The 21452-nt window shown below is 41.6% G+C and overlaps 1 protein-coding gene and 1 long non-coding RNA gene across 10 annotated transcripts in view; one reads left to right on the top strand and one right to left on the bottom strand.

Moving 5' to 3' along the window:
- The window catches only part of DCC (DCC netrin 1 receptor), a 555466-nt gene that overhangs the window by 279245 nt on the left and 254769 nt on the right, over window positions 1-21452 (bottom strand). The gene's annotated exons all lie outside the window — the stretch shown is intronic.
- LOC120407875 lies at window positions 15809-20694 on the top strand. Its single transcript, XR_005600293.1, has 3 exons — window positions 15809-16005; window positions 16332-16487; window positions 20581-20694. It is a non-coding gene; the product is annotated as an uncharacterized LOC120407875 (long non-coding RNA).

Raw genomic sequence — 21452 nt, 5'->3', positions numbered from 1 at the left:
TTATTGGTTTTGGTTTTGTTGTGTTGTTGTTTTAAATAATATCAAATGCCCACAGAGTAGCAGATAGGCACCTTTGATGTTTGATAAACTTCAATAAGAAAAAAAAATAAACTGGTTCATCATAGCGTTGTACAAAATAAGTAGAATAGAAGCCTGACATAAGCCACTTAAAAATAAAATGCATCATTTAAAAACAGAAATTTGCCACTGATAGTGCACCTAAAGAAATTACTTTTTTTCATAACTATTCAGCTTTATCGGCCATGAAGCAATAATCTCTATGGCTGTCTGCAACCTCTTTTTAGTTTTTGGTGTGTGCTGTGAACAGTGTTATAAACATTAACTTACACTGTGCTCATTAACAGTTCATGAACTGTGTTATCTAAATGGCATATAAAGGACGGCTTGATGTGTTCATCAAAATGCAAAAAAAAAGTAATTTGCATTGAATATTAGATCAACTAATGAACTTATTTTCATGTTCTTGTCCTCAAATTCTAGAACCCTGCTGTTAACAAGATGTGCAAAATATGGCCACATCTTTTGACTATTTTCATGAGCAGAAATACTCCTTTTTATTAAATATAATACTCAGTATGGTGGTGTCCATTAAAAAGTAGTAATGCTTGAAGGATAATTGTCCTCAGTGGAAGAATTGTGAGGCCCACTGAATTTCTCTATGATATTCCTCATGCACCTATCTGGTGGAAAAGAAAGGCCATAGTCTTGACAGCTCTTGACACCTGGGGCATATTTATGATCAACTATTATTATTTTATTTGTTTTGTGGTAGTTATATTTCCTGGAAGTCCCAGTCCTGTACAGGGCTGATTTGTGCTAGGAGCTGTATAAATGCAGAACAAAAAGTGAAATTTTCCACTCACTTCTTCCAGCGGTGAAACTCCATTTGTTGCAATGGAACAACAACTGATTTGCAATACTAAGAGAGATTCTTACTTTTGGTCTAATTTGTATATCAACACCAATGCCACATGCCTTAATCAGGCCTATTAATGAATGCTAGACTGCATAAGGGCATTATGGAAGCACCAAGAAGCTTTGCAAAGTTTTTAGTTGAATGATACGATAGAAATGTTATTAAGTTGACAGATTTTTGTAAGATCAATCCCAACTTTATGCAGGGTAATGAAAGGGCTGAGGGGAAATGTATCAAGGTTGGGAGCTGGAGGGTCTACCTGCTTCTTATTGCTTTCAGTAAATACTGTAGTACTTGAAATATAGATTTTCTGCTAACTCCAGTAAAAACTATTTCACTTTTATAGTTGTTAGCAGTGAACAGCACATACGTATTTATGCTTAAAATACAGAAATAACCTGTTACCTCACCATTTATCTCAATAAGTAACATCCTAAAATCCTTGAAAGTTTCATATGAATATCCTGGATCAATTCACTTGCGTCTGACCAGGGATGAATTTGTCCCATTTGTTCCCACTCTGTAAACAGTGGATATTTCTCTACTGTCTTGGCACCTTGAATAATCATTTACTCCTATGTAAAGTGAGCGTAAAACACTACAGTTCTGAGTCACTTTACACAGGCATAAATGCCTACACAAGATTCAGTGGAGATCATGGCAACAGATGCACATAGGGCCACATTGTCAAGAGAGCTCAATTCCCATTTAGACACCTAAATAAACATCTAGATAATTAATCTGGCTGAGCTCTTTTGAAACTCTGGCCTCAGTTGTGGGTACTGAGCTTCTCTGAAAATTCTGGCTGTAGCATCCATCCCTGCAGGACAAAAGTCCTATAGGAAATGAGAGGTGTGTCAGAGTTAGGTGCACAACGCAGCTTTTACACAGGAAGTTCTTATGAATAGGGCACAGGCAGCACCAGCTGTACGTCACCAAACTATTTTATAGAAATGAAGGGCAACATTTTCTCTGATCTACCCTATGCATTTGATTGTGCCGCACCTTTAAGTGAGGAAGATGTTGTCCAGCTGGCTGAGGGAAAGGGAAGAGTGCTCTATGGGTGTGGAGGGGAGAGCAAGGTCAGAAGGTGCTGCAAAAAGGGGGGAAATGGATCAGCATGGCCACACTGACTCATCCCCTGGGACTGGCAGGGTTGAAAGGGGGAAAGCAGGGACAGAGATGGATTCTCACAAGAATGGTGTGTTTGATTATCAAAGGCAGCCTCCTAGGCTGATGGCAGGTATGGGGGAGCTCCAGGGAAAGCAAACACCCACACAGGTGAGCTGGCTATGTTTTCTGATGGGACAGCCAGCAAGTGGTCAGGCTTTTGCCTCTGAGGTTATTTCTACAGCATTACAGGCCTGATCAACAGCAGATGGAGGTTGCTGATTGCAGGGGTGATTTGGATCTGCATTGGGTGGAGGCTGAGGGGACATGTGGTACAGGTTGGCCCCTGCCACACAATGTGGCAATAAGTATCAATGGTGGGGTGCCTTGGTGAGATGCAGGGTCCGTCATTATTTGTTCCTCTGAGGCTTTATATCTGGGAGATGGGGGTGGATCTAGTATGGTATTAAATGGGCTTAGTTTGAAGGTTTCTGGTGGGGTAGTTGCATACCAATGACCCCAGGGAGGATTCACATCATCACATCACAGTTAACATGCTCAGGAATCTTGTGCAGATCCTTGGCACCATGTATTGTAGTGGACCGGAGGCAGCGTTGTTCAGGATAGCTTTTTTTTTGGTGTTTTCAGGATCAGTGAGCTCGTACCTGGGTCCTGTAGGGCATGGGAAGGGCATTGAAACTCTGATGTACACTGGCAGTGGCAAGCAGTGCTACTAAACTTGCGAAAGTTGAGTATGGATCAAGGAGGCCAGGGTGAATCTGTTATCCTATGGGAGGGTGGTGATCCTGGGATCTGCCCCATGGAAGCTTTGAGGGCCCACATGGCAATATGACTGGGGAAGGGGATGGGCCCTTCTTTATGCATGGTGGCAGGAGTCCCCTCACAAAATATCCATTTATTATGGTGTTGAGACAGGGACTGATGAGGTTGGGGCTGCCAGCCCAGGAATTTGGTTCCTGTTCATTCCAAACCATGGCAGCAACAGCAGCAGAACAACTGGGTATGAAGGCAGAGGCAATTCAGGCAATGTGGTATTGGCATTCAGAAGCATACAGAATGTATGCAAGACCCCTAGTGGGAAATCAGCATTAATTTGTTGTAATCTCATTCCAGATGTTGGAAGACCGGCCATGCAGATGGTGGTGTGGATCCACATGTACAGTCTTGTCTTTTTTGGGAGCATAGACAGGGGTCCAAGTCGCCTGAGGGTTCGCAGCTGGGGTTCAGAAGGGAAACTTTCCTGAGTTGGCATGGAAAGAGGGCCATGTTAGGGGACCAGTCAACACCACTGCTGAATACTATGGGGGCTAGTCGGCAGTCCCCAGATATAATTGTGGTGCATCTTGGGGAAAAAAAATTGGGAATGTGTGAAGGGGTGGAATTAATGCTCAGAGTGAAGAGTGACTTGAAGCTGATTCTTGAACTTTTCCCAGGAGTTAAAATGGTGTGGTCATACATGCTTTAACGCAGGGTCTGGTGGGGAGCTCTGAGGCCACCCCTAGGTAGACGAGATATGTGAACATGGAGGTGGCCAAATCCTTGGGGCCATAGGAGGGACAGAAATTTCACATCCTGGCATAGCATACAGGGTACCAGTTATTTCGGGAGGATGAGGTTCACCTGTCAGACTTGGGTGGAGACATATTTTTGTCAGATATAAAATAGGGCATTAGGAACCCGATTGTGTTCAGGGAAGAGGCAGCCAGGCTAATTGCTGGCACCTCCTCGTGGCGGATGTTCAGTGGAGGCACTCCATAGGGAAGGTATATAGTGACCAGATAATAGGCTTAGTAAGGACTTAAAAAGGAGGTGTATGGAATGGAATGATGGGTTGTTGAAGCTCCTATAAATGGTATGGCAGGAAGCCAACCACCCTTTCTTATAGTCCACCTTACCCCTTCTACAAAGGGGAATGGATTGTAAGGTTCCAGCAATGGATTAACTGGGGGATCTGGATGGGAAAAAAAGGGGGGGCTAGCAGTAGCCCCCCGGGTAGTTATTGAATGAACAGAGGGTTATCTTCACTGTACACTTTTATCTGCCTGGTAGTCCCAGACATCTAATAATAAAGTTGTGGCCTGATTAAAACCATATCAAGTGTCTCCTGTCCTTTTGGTATAGCCAGACAATGTGATTGCCACTAGAATCTCTATTGCATTTTCTACACTCATCCTGTCCTATTCAAGAGGGGCTCTATATGCAAAACTAGAATACATACATACTAGTAATATTAAGTAATAGGGATATGCAACATGGCTCATAGAGGCAGCTCTGATACCCAAATGCCCCTTGTAATTGTAGTTTTAACCCCGTCAAATCTAGGACAGCCAGAATTGAATGTAGAATTGTTGCTTTCTTACAAACCTCCCCCAAAAACAAACAAAAACCAGATGAAAATATACACAGGGAGAGGTATTACTCATTAGATCATAACAGCAGCATCTCTCCTCCTTTGAAATAGTGTTATTAAATGCTAAGAAGAGTTGACATGTTGCATACAGTAAAAAATGTGAAATGAATGCAAGGGGGATGTACAATTCTTCCAAGAAGGTACATTCATAAAAGTGTTATCTGTGCAATGGGGAGGCATGGGGAGATGACACAGGTTAATTCATTAGCCTTTCACTGAGAGACCTGGATGCAAATCCTAGTAAAATGTTAAGTCAAAATAAGTCTGGTGATCTCATGCAAGGCCCTAGCAACATTTGTCCATATCATCACCACACAGCTTGGCATAGATCATTATGATTAGCAGATAAAGATATACAAGATTTTTAAAAATCATGGAAAATTGCAAAAAATCATTTTAATTTTCCTCTGGGTTCGCATTATTTATTTCAAAAAATGAAAAGCAATTTTTTTGATTTTTTCCCTCCCTTGAAGCTCATTTTCCTGTACCCAAAGCATGCATGGAGCTGATCCTGTGTACCTGGGGGAATGAGATCTTTACTTGAGGACTCCCTTCTTGGATAAGCCGAATCTTTTCCTAGAACCCTGACCCACAGGCTAATGAGAAAGCACTATATAAGATGTTCATTTAACACATCTTGCTCTGTGTTTTCAAAATTAAAAATAAATTTGCAAACTCTCCCCAAGGACAAAGCTCCTTCCATCCTAAACCATCATGGCACACAGTCAAAAGCCAGATGTTATGTACAGTTGAGTTTTACTGAATATAAACTTAATTCCCTCCAATCACATAATGTATATGCCCACTGCCACGCATGGCTATCAGTTTTTCTTACATGAGTAATTCTCTTGACTTCAATGGGACTGCTCACATGAGTAAACTTAAACATGCACATACATGTTTGCAGGATCAAATTATTAATTATATATATTGTATATGTAATATATAGATTGAATAAAAATCTATGTCCCATCCACGGCTCCAACTGCATGCAAACCAACAACAACAACTTTTACAAAACAAAGAATTCCCTTCATCCCAACAGCCTATCAACTGTTATAAATACAATGTTGCTAACTTCCATGAGTACATCCAGAGTCTCACGTTTTTTTCCCTTAAAGCCCCATCTGCCATAATCATACTAATGCATGAGAATTTCATTTGTTTTCTTTTAAAGTATGTCTCTGGCCCTCAAACCTCAGGATTGTAGAGGATAGCTTGAAAATAAGAAACCAGTGCACCCTACGGCTGAAAATCCTAAAGGCAAATAAAAATGATCCAATATTTAATATCTTTTAAAAATATAGCTTGTATTTTAGGCCACTCTCATGAGTTTGGGGGACTGCACTCATGGTTTTTGAATGTTTGGGGCTGACAATACTGTAGATAGCACCCCCTAGAAGACACTCTTCCTAAACTATTCCTTTCTCAAAAGTCTAGTAGAAATACTGTATATAAGCTTTACTGACTGCCTAGAAAATCAGCAGACTCGGGCTCTGTCGAACCAAAGTTCAGTGACAAAACAAGTTGTGAAGTTGAGATTCATTTGTGTAAATGCCCTCCTCAGTCCCTATTAGGCTAAACCAATGTTGTGCCACAGCTGATCTCAGCTATCATGGAGTTCCACGAGGTGAAAGGCCAATGGTCAAATAAGGCACTTACACCGCTGTCCATTAAAACCAGCAAGTTCATTTGCACCAGAACAAAACCAGCAGCCAGTGAGTAAAGACCTCAAGAGGTCTTCCAGTACCCTGCACTCAAGGCAGGACTAAGTATTATCTAGACAATCCCTGACAAGTGTTTGTCTAAACTGCTCTTAAAAATCTCCAATGATGGAGATTCCACAACCTCCCTAGGCAATTTATTCCAGTGCTTAACCACCATGACAGTTAGGAAGTTTTTCCTAATGTCCAACTTGAACTGCCCTTGCTACAATTTAAGCCCATTGTTTCTGGTTCTATCCTCGGAAGTAAAAGAGAACACTTTTCTCCCTCCTACTTATAGCAATCTTTTATGTACTTGAAAACCGTGACTGTCCTCTGTCAGTCTTCTCTTCTCCAGACTAAACAAACAGTTTTTTCAATTTTCCCTCATAGGTCATGTTTTCTAGACCTTTAATCATTTTTGTTGCTCTTCTCTGGACTTTCTCCAATTTGTTCACATCATTCCTGAAATGCGGTTGCCTAGATTTGGTCACAATACTCCAACTGAGGTAGAATGATGTTTGCTTGTTTTGCAACAGTGTTACATTGTTGACTTATATTTAGCTTGTGATCCACTATGACCCCCAGATTCCTTTCCACGGTACTCCTTCCTAGGCAGTCATTTCCCATTTGGTATGTGTACAAGTGATTGTTCCCTCCTTAGTGGAGTACTTTGCATTTGTCCTTCTTGAATTTCATCCTATTTACTTCAGAGAATTTCTCCAGTTTGTCCAGATCATTTTGAATTTTAATCCTATCCTCCAAAGCACTAGCAACCCCTCCCAGCTTGGCATCATCTGCAAACTTTATAAATTTACTTACTATACCATTATCTAAATCACTGATGAAGATATTGAACAGAACTGGACCCAGAACTGATCCCTGTGGTACCCCACTCAATATGCCTTTCCAACTTGCAGATTGGCGGAAGCCCTGGGGTTTTTTCGCCTTCTTCTGCAGCATGGAGCACGGGTCACTTGCTGGAAGAGTCTCTGCACCTTGAAGTCTTTAAACCATGATTTGATTACTTCAATGGCTCAGACACAGGTTTGATACAGGAGTGGGTGGGTGAGATTCTGTGACCTGCATTGTGTAAGAGGTCAGACTAGATGATCATAATGGTCCCTTCTGACCTTAAAGTCTATGAGAACCACTGATAACTACTCTCTGGGAACAATTTTCTAACCAATTATGCACCCACCTTATGGTAGCTCCATCTAGGTTGTATTTCCCTAGTTTGTTTATGAGAACATCATGCGAGACAGTATCAAAAGCTTTACTAAAGTCAAGATAGATCACATCTACTGCTTCCCCCATCCTCGAGGCTTGTTACCCTATCAAAGAAAGCTATTCGGTTGGTTTGACATGATTTGTTCTTGACAAATACATGCTGTTACTTATCACCTTATTATCTTCTAGGTGTCTGCAAACTGATTGCTTAATTATTTGCCCCATTATCTTTCTGGGTACTGAAGTTAAATTGACTGGTCTGCAATTCCCTGGGTTGTCCTTATGCCCCATTTTATAGATTGGCACTATATTTGCCCTTTTCCAGTCCTCTGGAATCTCACCTGTCTTCCATGAACACAGAGCAACATGCTCTCTGTGGGAAGCAGCAGTGAGCAAGAAAGCAACCAACCATATTCTGCACTAGCTGAAATTTTCCAAATGGACTTCAGGTGTAGCCCTATGAAGAGAATATTGGGATTTGCGAACTACAGTGAGGTCCTGATCCAGATGGATGAGTTGCATCCATCTAGCCAAACTGTAATTGCTGCGAACAGTGAAAGTGCTGTAGGAACAACAAATAAAATAAACCACCTGTCCACATTTCCACAGATTTAAAGCACAGACATATCACCTCCTTCCTTCAGACAGCTCCACTAGTTTCACACTCATTTCAGGATGCAATTAAAAATAATCCTCCGTGTTTAAACCTATCCAATGGACAGTCAGCTGTAGCTCCTGGACTTCACTTTTCTACTGTACAAGCACCAATCCATTTCCACAAGCTCCCTATGTAAGAGCCACCTTCTTTGTCTTGCCATGTGGAATAGCCTGTCTGTCTCGTCTGCATTTCACGTATTTTCACCATCTTCATTTCAAACATCTTCCCACTCCTTTGCTTATATCACTTACTTTGTCTCTCTGCTATTATGTATCATTTAATTCTGGAATGCAGTTTAAGATACAGGTTGTGGGAAACAAATTTATTCAGCACATGTCTATTTCTTCTCCATATAGCACTTTCTCTCCCAATTGTTTCTGCACTGCTCAAACTGAGAGTGGATGCAATATCTACCTTTTGATTAAAACTCCCATTTTGGAATGAAGTATGGTCAGTGGGCTAGCACATTAATTTGTTACCATGCCAACCTGGCTAATCTCATTTTTTTAATGTATTGGAGGGGGGAAATTGATAGTAAAGCTGTAAAGCATAAAAAGGGCTCATTGGCGAGAACGGCTCTTGTACTTAAAACCCATTAAGTAGGCAAATGAAAGGAATAACTACTAGCAATGATTAATTAAGGTAATAAAAACTCATTATGTAATCATAAATCGTGGACATGCATCAACCGCCATCTCATTTACTGTCACTTTAAATAGAAAAATATTAATTTCTGGAGTTTGTGAAATAATGATGTGTTAAATATTTAAAAAAATAATAACACTTCTGCTGTGAAAGAATGTTACTGTTCGAAAAAGTTACTGACCAGTGACAGGAAATGGCATATAATTGCAGATGTTAAAATTACTTGTTAACAAAACACAAAAAGTTCGATATACAACATACTCAAACTTCACACAGAGATACATGAGGCAATCACTCATAATTAGGGACAATTATGCCTATTGCAATGTAGTTATGATTTTTCTAGATCAATGGCAACATTCTATATGCCTTTATTACTAATAAAATACACACACACACACAAAAACCTCTGTTCAAATGAAATATGAACAGTGGCCAGTAACAGTAAATCCAACCCAAAAAAAAAAAAAAAAATCATGGCCCATGTTTTCAGGCGTGACTAGCAGTTCTGGGTGTCACCTTAACACCATAATGGGGTCAGATTTTCCAAAACTGCTGAGCACTTAGCTTCTGAAAATCAGGCCATTTAGGGTATGTCTACATCGCAATTGGACACGCACAGCTGCCCCGTGCCAGCTGACTCAGGCTTGTGGGGTTTCAGATAAGGGGCTGTTTAACTGTGCTGTAGGCATTTGGGTTTGGGACTGTCCCACCCTTCAGGGTCCTAGAGCCCAAGCTCCAGTCTGCACCCAAACATCTACACTACAATTAAACCGTGCAATTAAACAGCTCTACAGCTCTGACTTTTAAAATTTTTTGTTGCAAGTTATTCTGAATATCCACATTCGGGGCAGATCATCAGCTAATATAAATCAACATAGTTCTGTTGATATTTAAGTAATAATAATAGACACATATTTAATGACATTCATCCAAGGATTTCAAAGCTTTTTACAAATATAATGTGTCACCACACCCCTGTGTGGTGGCCCATCATCCTTGAAAAGATTTATTATATTATTTTTTCTGGTGGCTATAGAGAGAGTAACTTTTCTGAGGTCATACTATGTTTGAATGGAAGAGGATGACTTTCAGTGTTACCTAATTAGTAGTGGATTTGAATATTATCAGGGTGTAAATGGAGTGAAATGAAACTCATCCAAAATATTTGTTATAAATGTTTTAAATTTATAAATAGAACTGCTCCAGAATAAAGACATCTACAGCATGCTACCCTCACCCCTACAATACTCCTCAGTAGTGGCTGAAAAGTTTTGAAATTCAAAGTTTTTCAGCAACACAAACAACAATAAATCGATCACATAAAGGTTTATGAAAAAATCATCCTATTTTACAATCAACTCTACGGCTGATATTCTAAACACATCCAACATCCTGATGCAGAAATGTGATATTTCAGGCATGACATAAGAACATCAATCCATTCCTATTTCTGAGGCCTTCGTGTTAAAAGGAAATGCTACCTAAGGGGAGTGTTAGCTCCAGGAACATTAAAACACATGATTACCACTTATCATTGCACAAGAATCAGTATACATTCAGGAGACTTTTGTGTACACTGTGTTTGGAGAAGTACCCAACATTTTCAAAAGTAGTTTGACTGAACATAAGTAAGGCCCAATTGTAACAGATATGGGTGAGGGGAAAAAAGCAAGTTGCAGGAAAAGCCATTAGGTACCTAGAAAGTGAGGCATCTTTCCATAAAAAAAAGTGTTAATATATATAATATCAGCTATCAGTTTTAACCTGCCCTTTCATATTTTAGAACTTATGTATATTTTAAAGAATTGGTTGTGACTTAGTTTTACAGAATTCCTGTTTATTTTAAATATGAAATGTGTCTTTAAATCCCCAAACTCCAGGCAACTCAGAAAGTTAGAGGATAGCTTTAGTTCTACATCCATCTACATTATCATGCCTGACACAAAGAATTTATAGTCTAATTTGACTTTACAATTGCAATTGTATTAATATGACTTCATTATTTAACAATGCATGCTGTGATCCTAAGATGGAATGAGCTGTATTATTGTTCTCATGCACACAGATCACAAAGCACATTGAATATATCAGTAAGCCACTACTCATATGAGGCAGGTGAATTTCACACATCAGTTAAGAGATGTGTTCAGTGTTGCACAGTAAATCAACAAGAGTAAGAAATGAGAACCAATGATGACTCCCAGTTTTTGGTTAAGTCATTAGACAACACAGTGTCACTTTTAGGCTACTGTAGATAAATTTTAACCTGGATTCTAATGGCTAGAAAGAAAGCAGACAGGAAAATTCTAATGATTTAGGGTCTCATAAGTATATTAGATTAGCCCTGGAGGATCACTAGTTATGATTAGCTGAAGTATTACTCTTCTCTGGATATAAAACTCCCATTTCTTTTCAGTGGGATAAAAGGTAGCATTTGGCCCTTACATTTTAAAGGAGAAATGTTCATCCAGCCTATGAATTGTGCCCCATATTTTCAAAGGGCTAAGTGCATGCACATGTTTACACTTGCTAATGTGAGTGCAAATATGCAATATGCTGCTTCGTTTAGGCTGAGTATATGCCACAGCGTGAGTAAATAGCAGCATATCCTTCTTTTAAAATGTTAGCCTGTGGCGATGATGCTAAAGTAAAGTAATGAATAAATGATTGGTTTTGATTGCCACACAAACTTCACCTACTTTTGCACTTGCACAGAAATGCATTATTTCTTGGGTCCATAACGATGTCCTTAGAACTAAGTGGTGCAGTGCTAATTTTTACTATGCCTCCTGTGTGATATTAGGGGACCTGTAATAAATACACTTCTACCCCAATATAATGCGACCCGATATAACATGAATTCGGATGTAACACAGTAAAGCAGCACTCCGAGGGGGCGGGGCTGCGCACTCTGGTGGATCAAAGCAAGTTCGATATAATGAGGTTTCACTTATAACGTGGTAAGATTTTTTGGCTCCTGAGGACAGCGTTATATCGGGGTGGAGGTGTAAATTATTTATAGGCCTGTGCTAATAATGCTTGAAGTTACTAGAAAATGGAAAGACTGAGGAATTCACGCAGCACCTCTCAGGATCAGACCCAAAGCTCTTAAAAAAATAATAAAAAAATAAAAAGAGGAAAAGGAAGTGGTAAGAGATTTTTGATAGATCTACCCCTGTGCTATAATAACCAGACCAAAATTAAACCATTCATTACTTTCTCTTTTCCTCCAGCTTCTTTTTCTTAAACACAGGAAACAGAGAAGCACATAAGACTAATAGTTTAATTGCTAAATTTTGATAGAGTGGAGGAAGGAGGCTAGTTATCTGCTAAGTGGCTGTGCTCTAAAACTAGTAAACAGGGATGCCTCTGCAGGGAGCAATCTGTGCATTTGCTCCCACTCTTTAGCACAGATCTTACTGGGATTACATGCAGAGAAATTCTGCTAGTGCTGGGAGGGTACCTATGAAGAGACACCAGATTTGCCCTCTCGGGGTTGTGGAGGCACTGCACCCTTTTGGCATGTTGCTGTGTATGACTCTGCAACGATGCTGAAAAGTCAGCTTCCAGGGAGCAATTGGAGTTAGGTTAAAAATAGGGCTATGCTGGGAGCATGGACTAGCAGTAGCCACTGTTCCAACCCAGAGACCTGAATAATGCATGCATAAAGACAGTACAATGTGCCCAGGGGTTTGCCGATCATGGTGAAGTTGAATTCCATCCCCACCAGTCCCCATTTGGTGACTTGCACAAAGCCAGGTTATTTTGGTTTCTCTTGGGGAGGACAGACTTCCACCCAACGATCGTTTCAGTGCTAGAGTATTAGTCATTCAGGCATCCATTGTTACTTTAGTTACAGCTAAGTAGTCAGCTCTGTTTAAGGAAGCTCATAGTCTCCTTAAATTAGTGTGAGTGTGAGGGCATGCTGAAGATCTGTGGTAAACAGGAACTTCAGTTTTGTCAGACTTCACAATTATGTCAGAGTCAGCAGTCAGTAGACGGGGGAATGAATTGCAAGGAAAATCATACTGTGACGTTGCACTCCATATGTTTTATGAAAATATGCTTTGAATGTGAATATAATGTAACAAATATGTTTTATGCAAAAGATCTCTTGTAAGTATCAGAGGGGTAGCCATGTTAGTCTGGATCTATAAAAATTAACAAAGAGTCCTGTGGCACCTTATAGACTAACAGAAGTATTGGAGCATGAGCTTTCGTGGGAGAATACCCACTTCGTCAGACACAGGTGGTGGAAATTTCCAGAGGCAGGTATAAATATGCAGGCAAGAATCAGTCTAGAGATAACAAGGTTAGTTCAGTCAGGGAGGATGAGACCCTCTTCTAGCAGTTGAGGTGTGAATACCAAGGGAGGAGAAACTGCTTTTGTAGTTGGCTAGCCATTCACAGTCTTTGTTTAATCCTGAGCTGATGGTGTCAAAGTGCTCAGGATTAAACAAAGACTCCGGACTGAGGCTCTGGCCTGCTGCATTCTCCCCAGCGCTGCCTTATTCTGCTCTTGCAGCCCCAGCTCACATGGAGGACAGGCCCTGGGCTTTCAACTCCCTCATTGACTCCTGGGGGAAATCTGCGTCACTGCACATGTGCAGAATTCATGTTCCCCACAGATTTCTTTGCTTCCCTGCAGAAAAATGACTTTCTGACAGGGAAGCTGCAAGAGCAGTCACACACCACTCCCTAACAGTGCAGGTACAATGTTTCAGGCACCCAGAGCAGCTGGCAGAGAAGTAAAACGCTGTGGAGCTGGGGACACCCCAGCCAATGGCTCCTACCCAGAGCCGGAATCAGTCCTGGCTGGGCTGGAGGCAGGAGAGGGCAGGACTTCCTCTTCCCCTGGAAGGAGTGGCTGGGGCTGTGTTAAACCCACCCAGAAACCGCCCACAGGTGCAGGAAGCTCAGCATCCTCCCCTGCTTCCTGCCCCATCGCTCCTCAGCTGCGGGCGGAGAGGTCACTGTAGGGGAGCTGCTCCCCCATCTGCCCAACTCCCCATGCATCCTGACCTCCCATGCCTAGACATCCCTGCCAAGCTTCACTCCATACACCCAGAATCCCCCTAGTCCTCCATACCTGAACCCCACCACACTGAACCTCAACTCCTGCATCTGAAACCCCACCTAGGCCCCCTGCCTCCAGACCCAAACCCCTGCACCCAGACCATCCCCCACTGAGCTCCCTGAACTCAAACCCCTACCCTGATGAGTCCCACCCCTGCACCTTCCTGAGCCCCCATATCCAGAACTCCATGCCACTGACTTCCAATTAGCTGCACCCAGACCCACACCCCATCATCCAGATCCCTCTGCTGAGCCCCATTGCCCCTGCCCCTGGAATATCTCCAATGAGCCTCTGTGCATTCAGATCTCCCACTCCTAGACCCCCCACTGAGCTGCCTGCATCCAGATTGTCCCATACAGAATCCTTTCACCCCACACCTGGATCACCCCACACTGGGCTCCTTCCCATTTAGATTCTGCCTGGTTGAGTCTGCCTGCCCACACCTGGTGTGTTTGGCGCAGAGGGGCAGGGCCCCAGGGTGTTTTGGGGGAAGGCCCAGGCCTTGTGCTGTGTCAGGGTTGGGTGCAGTCTCACCACTGTATCCATGTCCTGGGGGAGCGGAGGTGGTGTTGCAGGGTGATCTCCCACCTTTGTGCAGTCAGTGGCCTGTGCTCCCCACTGCCATGCTGGAGCCTCTGCATTTACTTATTGACAAATAAAACTTGCAGATTTTTGCAGAATTTTAAAATATTGTGCATAGAATTTTTAATTTTTGGTGCAGAATGCCCTCAGGAATAACATATGTAATCAATGCAATGTAATTTTGTCAAGGAAATACTAAGTATCGTGGCAAAGTACCTGCTTCTCCTCAGCTGGCTCAGTCCCTTTTTGCCTTGGAGATACAGGCTTGGGCAAAGTAAAAGCCTTCCCAGTCACACACGGTCTGGCTGATCCTCCTCTCAGTCAGCCCCTTGCTGTTTTACTCCCTTTCTGGGGACAGAGTGCAATCTTCCTTGCTGGAAGAGGGCAGAGCCTTGCTACACCCATTTGCTGGCTGCTTCTCTCACTCTCCCCCCACCCCATTTCCCTGCCAGGGAGAGTTTAAAAAGGTCACCTGTAATTGGGGCCAGCTGAACCAAATTAGTTCCCTGATAACCCCTGTTCCAGCTGAACCTAATTTCTCACAGCTGTCTCTCCTCAATGGATAGGGAGAAGCCTTTTAATCCCCCTGGGACTAATTCCTACTCCCCCCCTCCCTTTGTAGCCATTTGGCCTGGGTTTGTCACAGTATGCATATCTCTTTTACAACCATATGTGCATGAAAAAGATTTTTTCTATATTATTTAGAAAATCTAGTAATGCAATATAATATTACAAGACTCTGTAAATTTGAATTAACCCTGGGTGATCATGTTTATTTTGAAAAGCTAAATAAAATGTAGTTAGTGGATGATCAAATTAAGGAAGATATTACATGAATCACAGTTGCTAATTTTCTGCTATACAGGTGGAACAATACTGTGCACAATCACTGCAATCGTGATGTATTAATGTAAATAATATGTATTATTTATTTAAATCTGCCATGAGACACAAGCAGAGGGCTGGGACAAGGATCTAAGCAGCAGCACTACAGCAGAGGAGTGAGGGAGAGAAAGCACCCTTATGGATAATATGATTTTCTTTGTTGTAATAAAGTTCCTTGTTCACAGTTAGAAGAAAGTGAGTTTTCTGTGATTCTTTACCACTTTCACCTGACCACAATTCTGTCCAAAACCTAGTCTGCTATTATTCTTTTTAGAAAGATTGCATCTATAGTTAATATTATCTACATTTGTTTATTTTCCTTAAATGCAATACTTTCTTACATGTTTTTATTTACACATCAAAATCCTTTTTGGATACAGTTGTGAGGAGTTCCTGTTTGGGTCTTCAATTATCAGAACACTAAAGTGGTACAGTTGGGAATGTTAGAATCTTTATAATGTTTTGTTTGAGGTATTTATACATTATATTATATATTTTACTTCTCTTCTACAGCCAGGCAAATTGTTGTTCATATTTGCAGGGTGAAAAAAAAAAACAACCAACAATTGGAAATACGACCATAATGATTGCTTACTTCTATGCAATGACCAGATCTTAGTAATTAACTGACACCACACTGGAAACAAAATCAATGAACAAAAACACCAATAATCAGCTCACCAATTTCAAAAGAAGGACTTTTACTTACACCCTCAATCCTGCAGCATTGGCTTCATAGCTCAGGTGACAGTTGTCATAATCAATTGGTCAACAAGAAAAATTGTTGGGGAGAAAATACTGTAATTTGTTGATTGTAAGAAATTCAATCACTGGCAAATATTCTCTTAGGAAATGCTGGCCAGTTAATCTAGTCAACAATCTTTGACTCATTGAACAATAGCTGCCTTTCACCATAAAAGCAGAAATAAACAAAAGATTTGTTTCAAGTGGCCAGGGGACTTCCAAATAAATTTCACAGCCAAATATCAACAGTGTTAAGCAGAAAATGTAATTGTTATACATCTTCAGTTCAGCATAAGTAACTGTGAATGTATTTATTATTTCTACAGGCCATATTCAGCAATGCTTTGCAATGCTCAGTAAGGTGATACTGTGGCTGGAACATCTACCTATCTGTTGCTGCTCCTCATGAGCTTATTATGCGTTGTTATATCTTTTTATTGATCACAATCATCATCCTTCCCGTGACTTTGCTCTATGTACAGGTGAGAAGAATCAGTAATGCTGTAGGATCCAGGTGGGAATAGCCTAGGTTGTTTGCTGCTACTAAATATGCTGTCCCGTGGCTCTCACTGACTGATCAAATTGGTGAAAATTATGATGCTTTGTCACCCATCCACAGCCATTCTGTGACTGATGTACAGCCATTGTTTGTAACTTGCATCTCCGTTTACGCATCGCCACTGAATTTAGCCTAGATACTACACTGGGTTTGGTAGCCATATAACTCAGGCTTCATTTTGCTGAAATGGTTCCCCCCCTTCATTGTTTGAACTGTTCTACATACAGTGATATTTCTTTGGCTTAAAATTTAAGCTGCTGGGACCAGGGGACCTTGAAATACTGGTCCCATTGAAGTCTTTGGGAGCTTAGCCACTGATTTCAATAGAGCCAGGATTTCAAGGCTTATCTTTTATGTACTCTGTGAAGCATCACATGTACTTCTGATATTCTATAAATAATATATGATAAAATATGTTGTAATCATAGCTGTTTATTATTGGATGAGTGTCTCATACAATTTGCCAGTTTCACTCTCCAAATCTATTGAAAGAATTGGGAGCTGTGTCAAATAGAAAATCACTATTTTCTGCAGAAAATTAAGTCTATTGATCTTCTGGGCTGTGGGAAAAAAACCCAGTGGACTTAATTATAATTAATTATAAGTCAACTAGTCCAAAACACAGACAAAATGTACAAAGTCATAAGAACATAAGAACAGCCGTACTGGGTCAGACCAAAGGTCCATCTAGCCCAGTATCCTGTCTACCGACAGTGACCAATGCCAGGTGCCCCAGAGGGAGTGAACCTAACAGGTAATGAACAAGTGATCTCTCTCCTGCCATCCATCTCCACCCTCTGACAAACAGAGGCTAGGGACACCATTCCTTACCCATCCTGGCTAATAGCCATTAATGGACTTAACCTCCATGAATTTATCCAGTTCTCTTTTAAACGCTGTTATAGTCAACATAATCTAACATAAAATGATAAATAAAATGAGAAACATAACAAAATCACTGTAATTAATCTTGATATTCAGGTTTTCATTGAAAAAAGCACTAATGAAAGGTACCTAGTACCTACACTCTGGTTGAGACATTGTAATACTGGGGCCAGCGAATCTTAGATTGGTACATATGGGCTTCGGACAGAGTTTTCTCAATGGAAGAATCTGCTCAGCCATTTGCTCACAGCTTGAGTTTGGCCACTTTTCAAGACTTCCCCCTTTATTCAGTGTTTTCCATATGAGAAACTGGAGTAGGGTAAGATATGAGGCCTTCTGTATGTTTAGAGTTAGTTGATTCTGACCTGAAATGATGAAAGTAGGTATGTGATTATTATTGTTAAGGCTACGTTTTAGTTACAGGTATTTTTAGTAAAAGTCATGGACAGGTCACGGCCCGTGGCCTGTCTGTGACTTTTACTATATACCCCTAACTAAAACTTGGGCTGGGGTGCTCTTGGGGGGCAGTCCAGGACCCCCTCTGGTGCTGTGGGGGAGGCGAGTGGTGACGTGTGGCCTGGGACCCCCACTGGTGCTGGGGGGGGAGGGTTAGCAGGGCTCGCAGGCTCCCTACCCAGCTCTGTGTGTCCCTGCAGCTCCTAGGAGGAGAGGCAGCCAGAGGGGCTCCACGCACTGCTCCCGCTACAAGTGCTGGCTCCACAGCTCCCATTGGCCAGGAACCACAGTCAATGAGAGGTTCTGGGGCAGTGCCTGTGAGTGTGGGCAGCCCGCAGAGCCCCTTGGCCCCTGCTCCTAGGAGCTGCAGAGACATGCCAGTGGGAGCCAGGAAGCCCTGCACACATTAAGGTAAGTGCCCCCTCCCACACACCCAAACTGCTCCTGCTGGCCCAGGAGCTCCCCGGAGCCAGCACCTGCCGCTGCAGAAGTCACAGAGGTCATGGAAAGTCACAGAATCCATGACTTCTGCGAGCTCTGTGACAGTCACACAGCCTTAATTCTTGTACACAAAAATGCTGAGAGGCCACGGTAGGTATATTTTTATACTTCAAAAGATTAAGGCATCTCATCTATCTCCCATCATATAGTCATAAATTTCAAGGCCAGAAGGAACTATTGTGACTGTCTACTCTGACCTCCTGTATTACACTGCCCACAGGACTTCCCCAAAATAACTCAGAGAGCATATGTTTTTTTTTTTAAATCCAATCTTGATTTTAAAATTGTTATCATGATCTTTGGTAAATTGTTCCAATGGTTAATTACCCTCACTGTTAAAAACGTGTCTCTTATTTCCACTCTGAATTTGTCTAGCTTCAACTTCCAGCCATTGGATCATGTTTTACCTTCCTCAGTTAGATTAAAGAGCTCATTATAAAATGCTCCGAAAAAAACAATCAGATCTTAGGCATCTCACACTGGGCCCTCAACATTAGTGAATACTTTGAACCATAATCTCTCTGTACCACAGTTCCCCATCTGTAAAATGGGGTTAATAATTCACCTTAGAGGGTGCTGCAAAAATAAATTCGTTGTGAAGCACTCAGACATTATAGTGATGAGCATCATAGAAAAGCCCATGAGGAAATTAATAATTCTCTCTTTAGAGCAAGGTTTGAACTCATTTCTGTAAATAAGGCATGATGTCACGCATTGAACATCAATGAGAATAGCTTTTCATTATGTGAGCACCATCCATCCTGGGCACTGAATGAGGCACTGGCAAAAAAGCTAATTTACAATTGCAGATGCAGTAAACCACTATTAAAGACACATCTTCCTCCTCAGAGGAAATCAAATCTGTGGTTTGAGGCAGCAGTGAGTGATCAAATTGTAGTTTATTTTATTACAAAACCCAGTCTGGCTTAGTTGACAAATTGAACTATCCCCGTCCTTCCTGACCAAACATATCTGCCTTTGAACTATGTGACTATGCCCTATAGTTTGCAAGCTTTACTCTCGCTCTCAACATCAAATCAAACTGTCTTACAGCAGTTGTCCTAAATTCACAAGGTTCTAAAAGCTCTACACAGTCTATTCTGGCTTGGAAGGAAAATTAAACTGTTGCTGGACTATCTGACAATGAGTACTGTCTTTGGATTGCCTGACAGCATATTCAAACGGAGGCTTTATTTCAAGTATGCTCAGCAGTGCCCTTCTCCTTGGTTCCACCCCTTCTCCCAAGGCATCACTTGCATGGCTGGCATTAAGCCTATCCCCCTCACTTCTGATGGGCAGTTTAATTCTTTTGCTCTGCTCAGCTCCCCCCTCGTGACTGACAGCTCAGTTCTACTGCCCTGCTCAGCCCCACGCCTGAGGCAATTCAGCTTCAGCCATCATCCTCTCAATGCTATTGTGCATTATGGTTCTCAGTCAGCTTCCCCTGCTCTCCTTGATTGGCATGCAGGAAATTTGCCACTTCTACTTGTCCCAAGGGGCAATAAGAGTTTTCCTGGCCTGCAGGTTTATGATGATTATTGCATAGTGACCTTACCCTTGCTATGAATCTGTTTTTAATCAATTGCGTAGCACCTAGCTACTATTGTTATAGATTGGAAACAAACCTATAAATAAATTAATCAAATCTTGCACAGCAATTTTCCTTAGGAGGAATTTTTAGTTCCCAAACATTCCTGAGTCTGTGCAAACTTCACTTTGTCATGCTGCAAAGAACTGGCTGTACCACCATTGCTCACAGCAGAAATGAATGTTAATGTTCCACAACGGGTTTTTAGGTCTCTTGGTTAAGTGCAAAATCTGCATGCCATTGTTTGTTTGTTTTTTTAATTGAACATCTACCATATCCTGACTCTGTGAATGCTAGGGGAAAAGCAAATCTGAGCTGATGAGTTGCTTTACTAAAATAAAAATTATTTATTAATACTTGCAGATAATTTTACATAAACAAACTGCAGTTTGATCAGAGAAAACAACCAATCATCAAGAGTAGGTGGAAAAGAGGTCATGTGATTAATGAACTGGGTCTGGCACTCAGCAGAATTGGGTTTGATTCCTGGGTTTGGCGCAGTTTCTTACTTTCTGTGTTTCAGCTGCCTCGTTTATAAAATGACCATAATAGTCTGTATTCTTCTTCTGTATGTCTTTTATCATAGCACGTGGCGGTCTCACCATACTAGGTGCTGTCCAAATATATGAGAGATATTCCCAAAGAGTTGACCATCTTAGGGTATGCTGACACTGCAGCGTGAGGTGTTATTACAGTCCGGGCACCCATTCCGATGCTAGCACCGCTAACAATATTAGTGTATATGCAGAGGCATGGGCCTCCATGCAGACAAGCAACACAAGTACATACCCAGTGTGCTTGTACAGCCTATTCTGAAGCCCGTTCCGCTACATCTGCACTGCTATTTTCAGCCATGCTGAAATCACACTGCAGATTGCAATGAAGACATACCCTAAATTCAAGTCGTGAGGCAAGAACAGAGTGTTGTGAGGATAAATGTAATAATGTTTGAGAGGCACTCAAAACGTATGGCGATATAAGTACTGACATAGATAGATGAGAATATAAGAGGTCTTTTCCCATTTCTAAATTCCCAGGTGTCATGCTTGCTTTGCTCTTACTATTACCCTTTCCTGACAGAGGAGCTTCATCAATTCAGTCATTCTGCATTTCCTTTTGAACCCATCATTTTATTGTAAACGCCTCTGTGTGCAAACAAGGTGGCTAAAACAAATTATACCATCTGTGATGGGGTGTACAAACCCCACACTGAGCAACAAGGGTTTAAGGGCTTATTCTGGGCTCAGCCAGCCACACCTGCAGCAAATGCTCCATCTGCTGGAGGAATTAAAAGGCAGCAAATTAGCTCTGTTGGTGAGCAGTGCTGAAGGTGAGCAGCTCTGCAGTGCAGTGCAGAGTAAAACCTAAAGGCTTTGACACAACTTCCCAAAGGGCCCCCCCGTGAGGAAAGGGAGGACCCTCTGCAGAGAGGGAAGTATTCTGTGGCCCTGGACAGTG

Source organism: Mauremys reevesii, linkage group 6 (assembly GCF_016161935.1).
Source record: "Mauremys reevesii isolate NIE-2019 linkage group 6, ASM1616193v1, whole genome shotgun sequence".
Taxonomy (NCBI): domain Eukaryota; kingdom Metazoa; phylum Chordata; order Testudines; family Geoemydidae; genus Mauremys; species Mauremys reevesii.
Note: the sequence above shows the minus strand (reverse complement) of the source record. Positions and strands in the feature narration are given on the sequence as shown.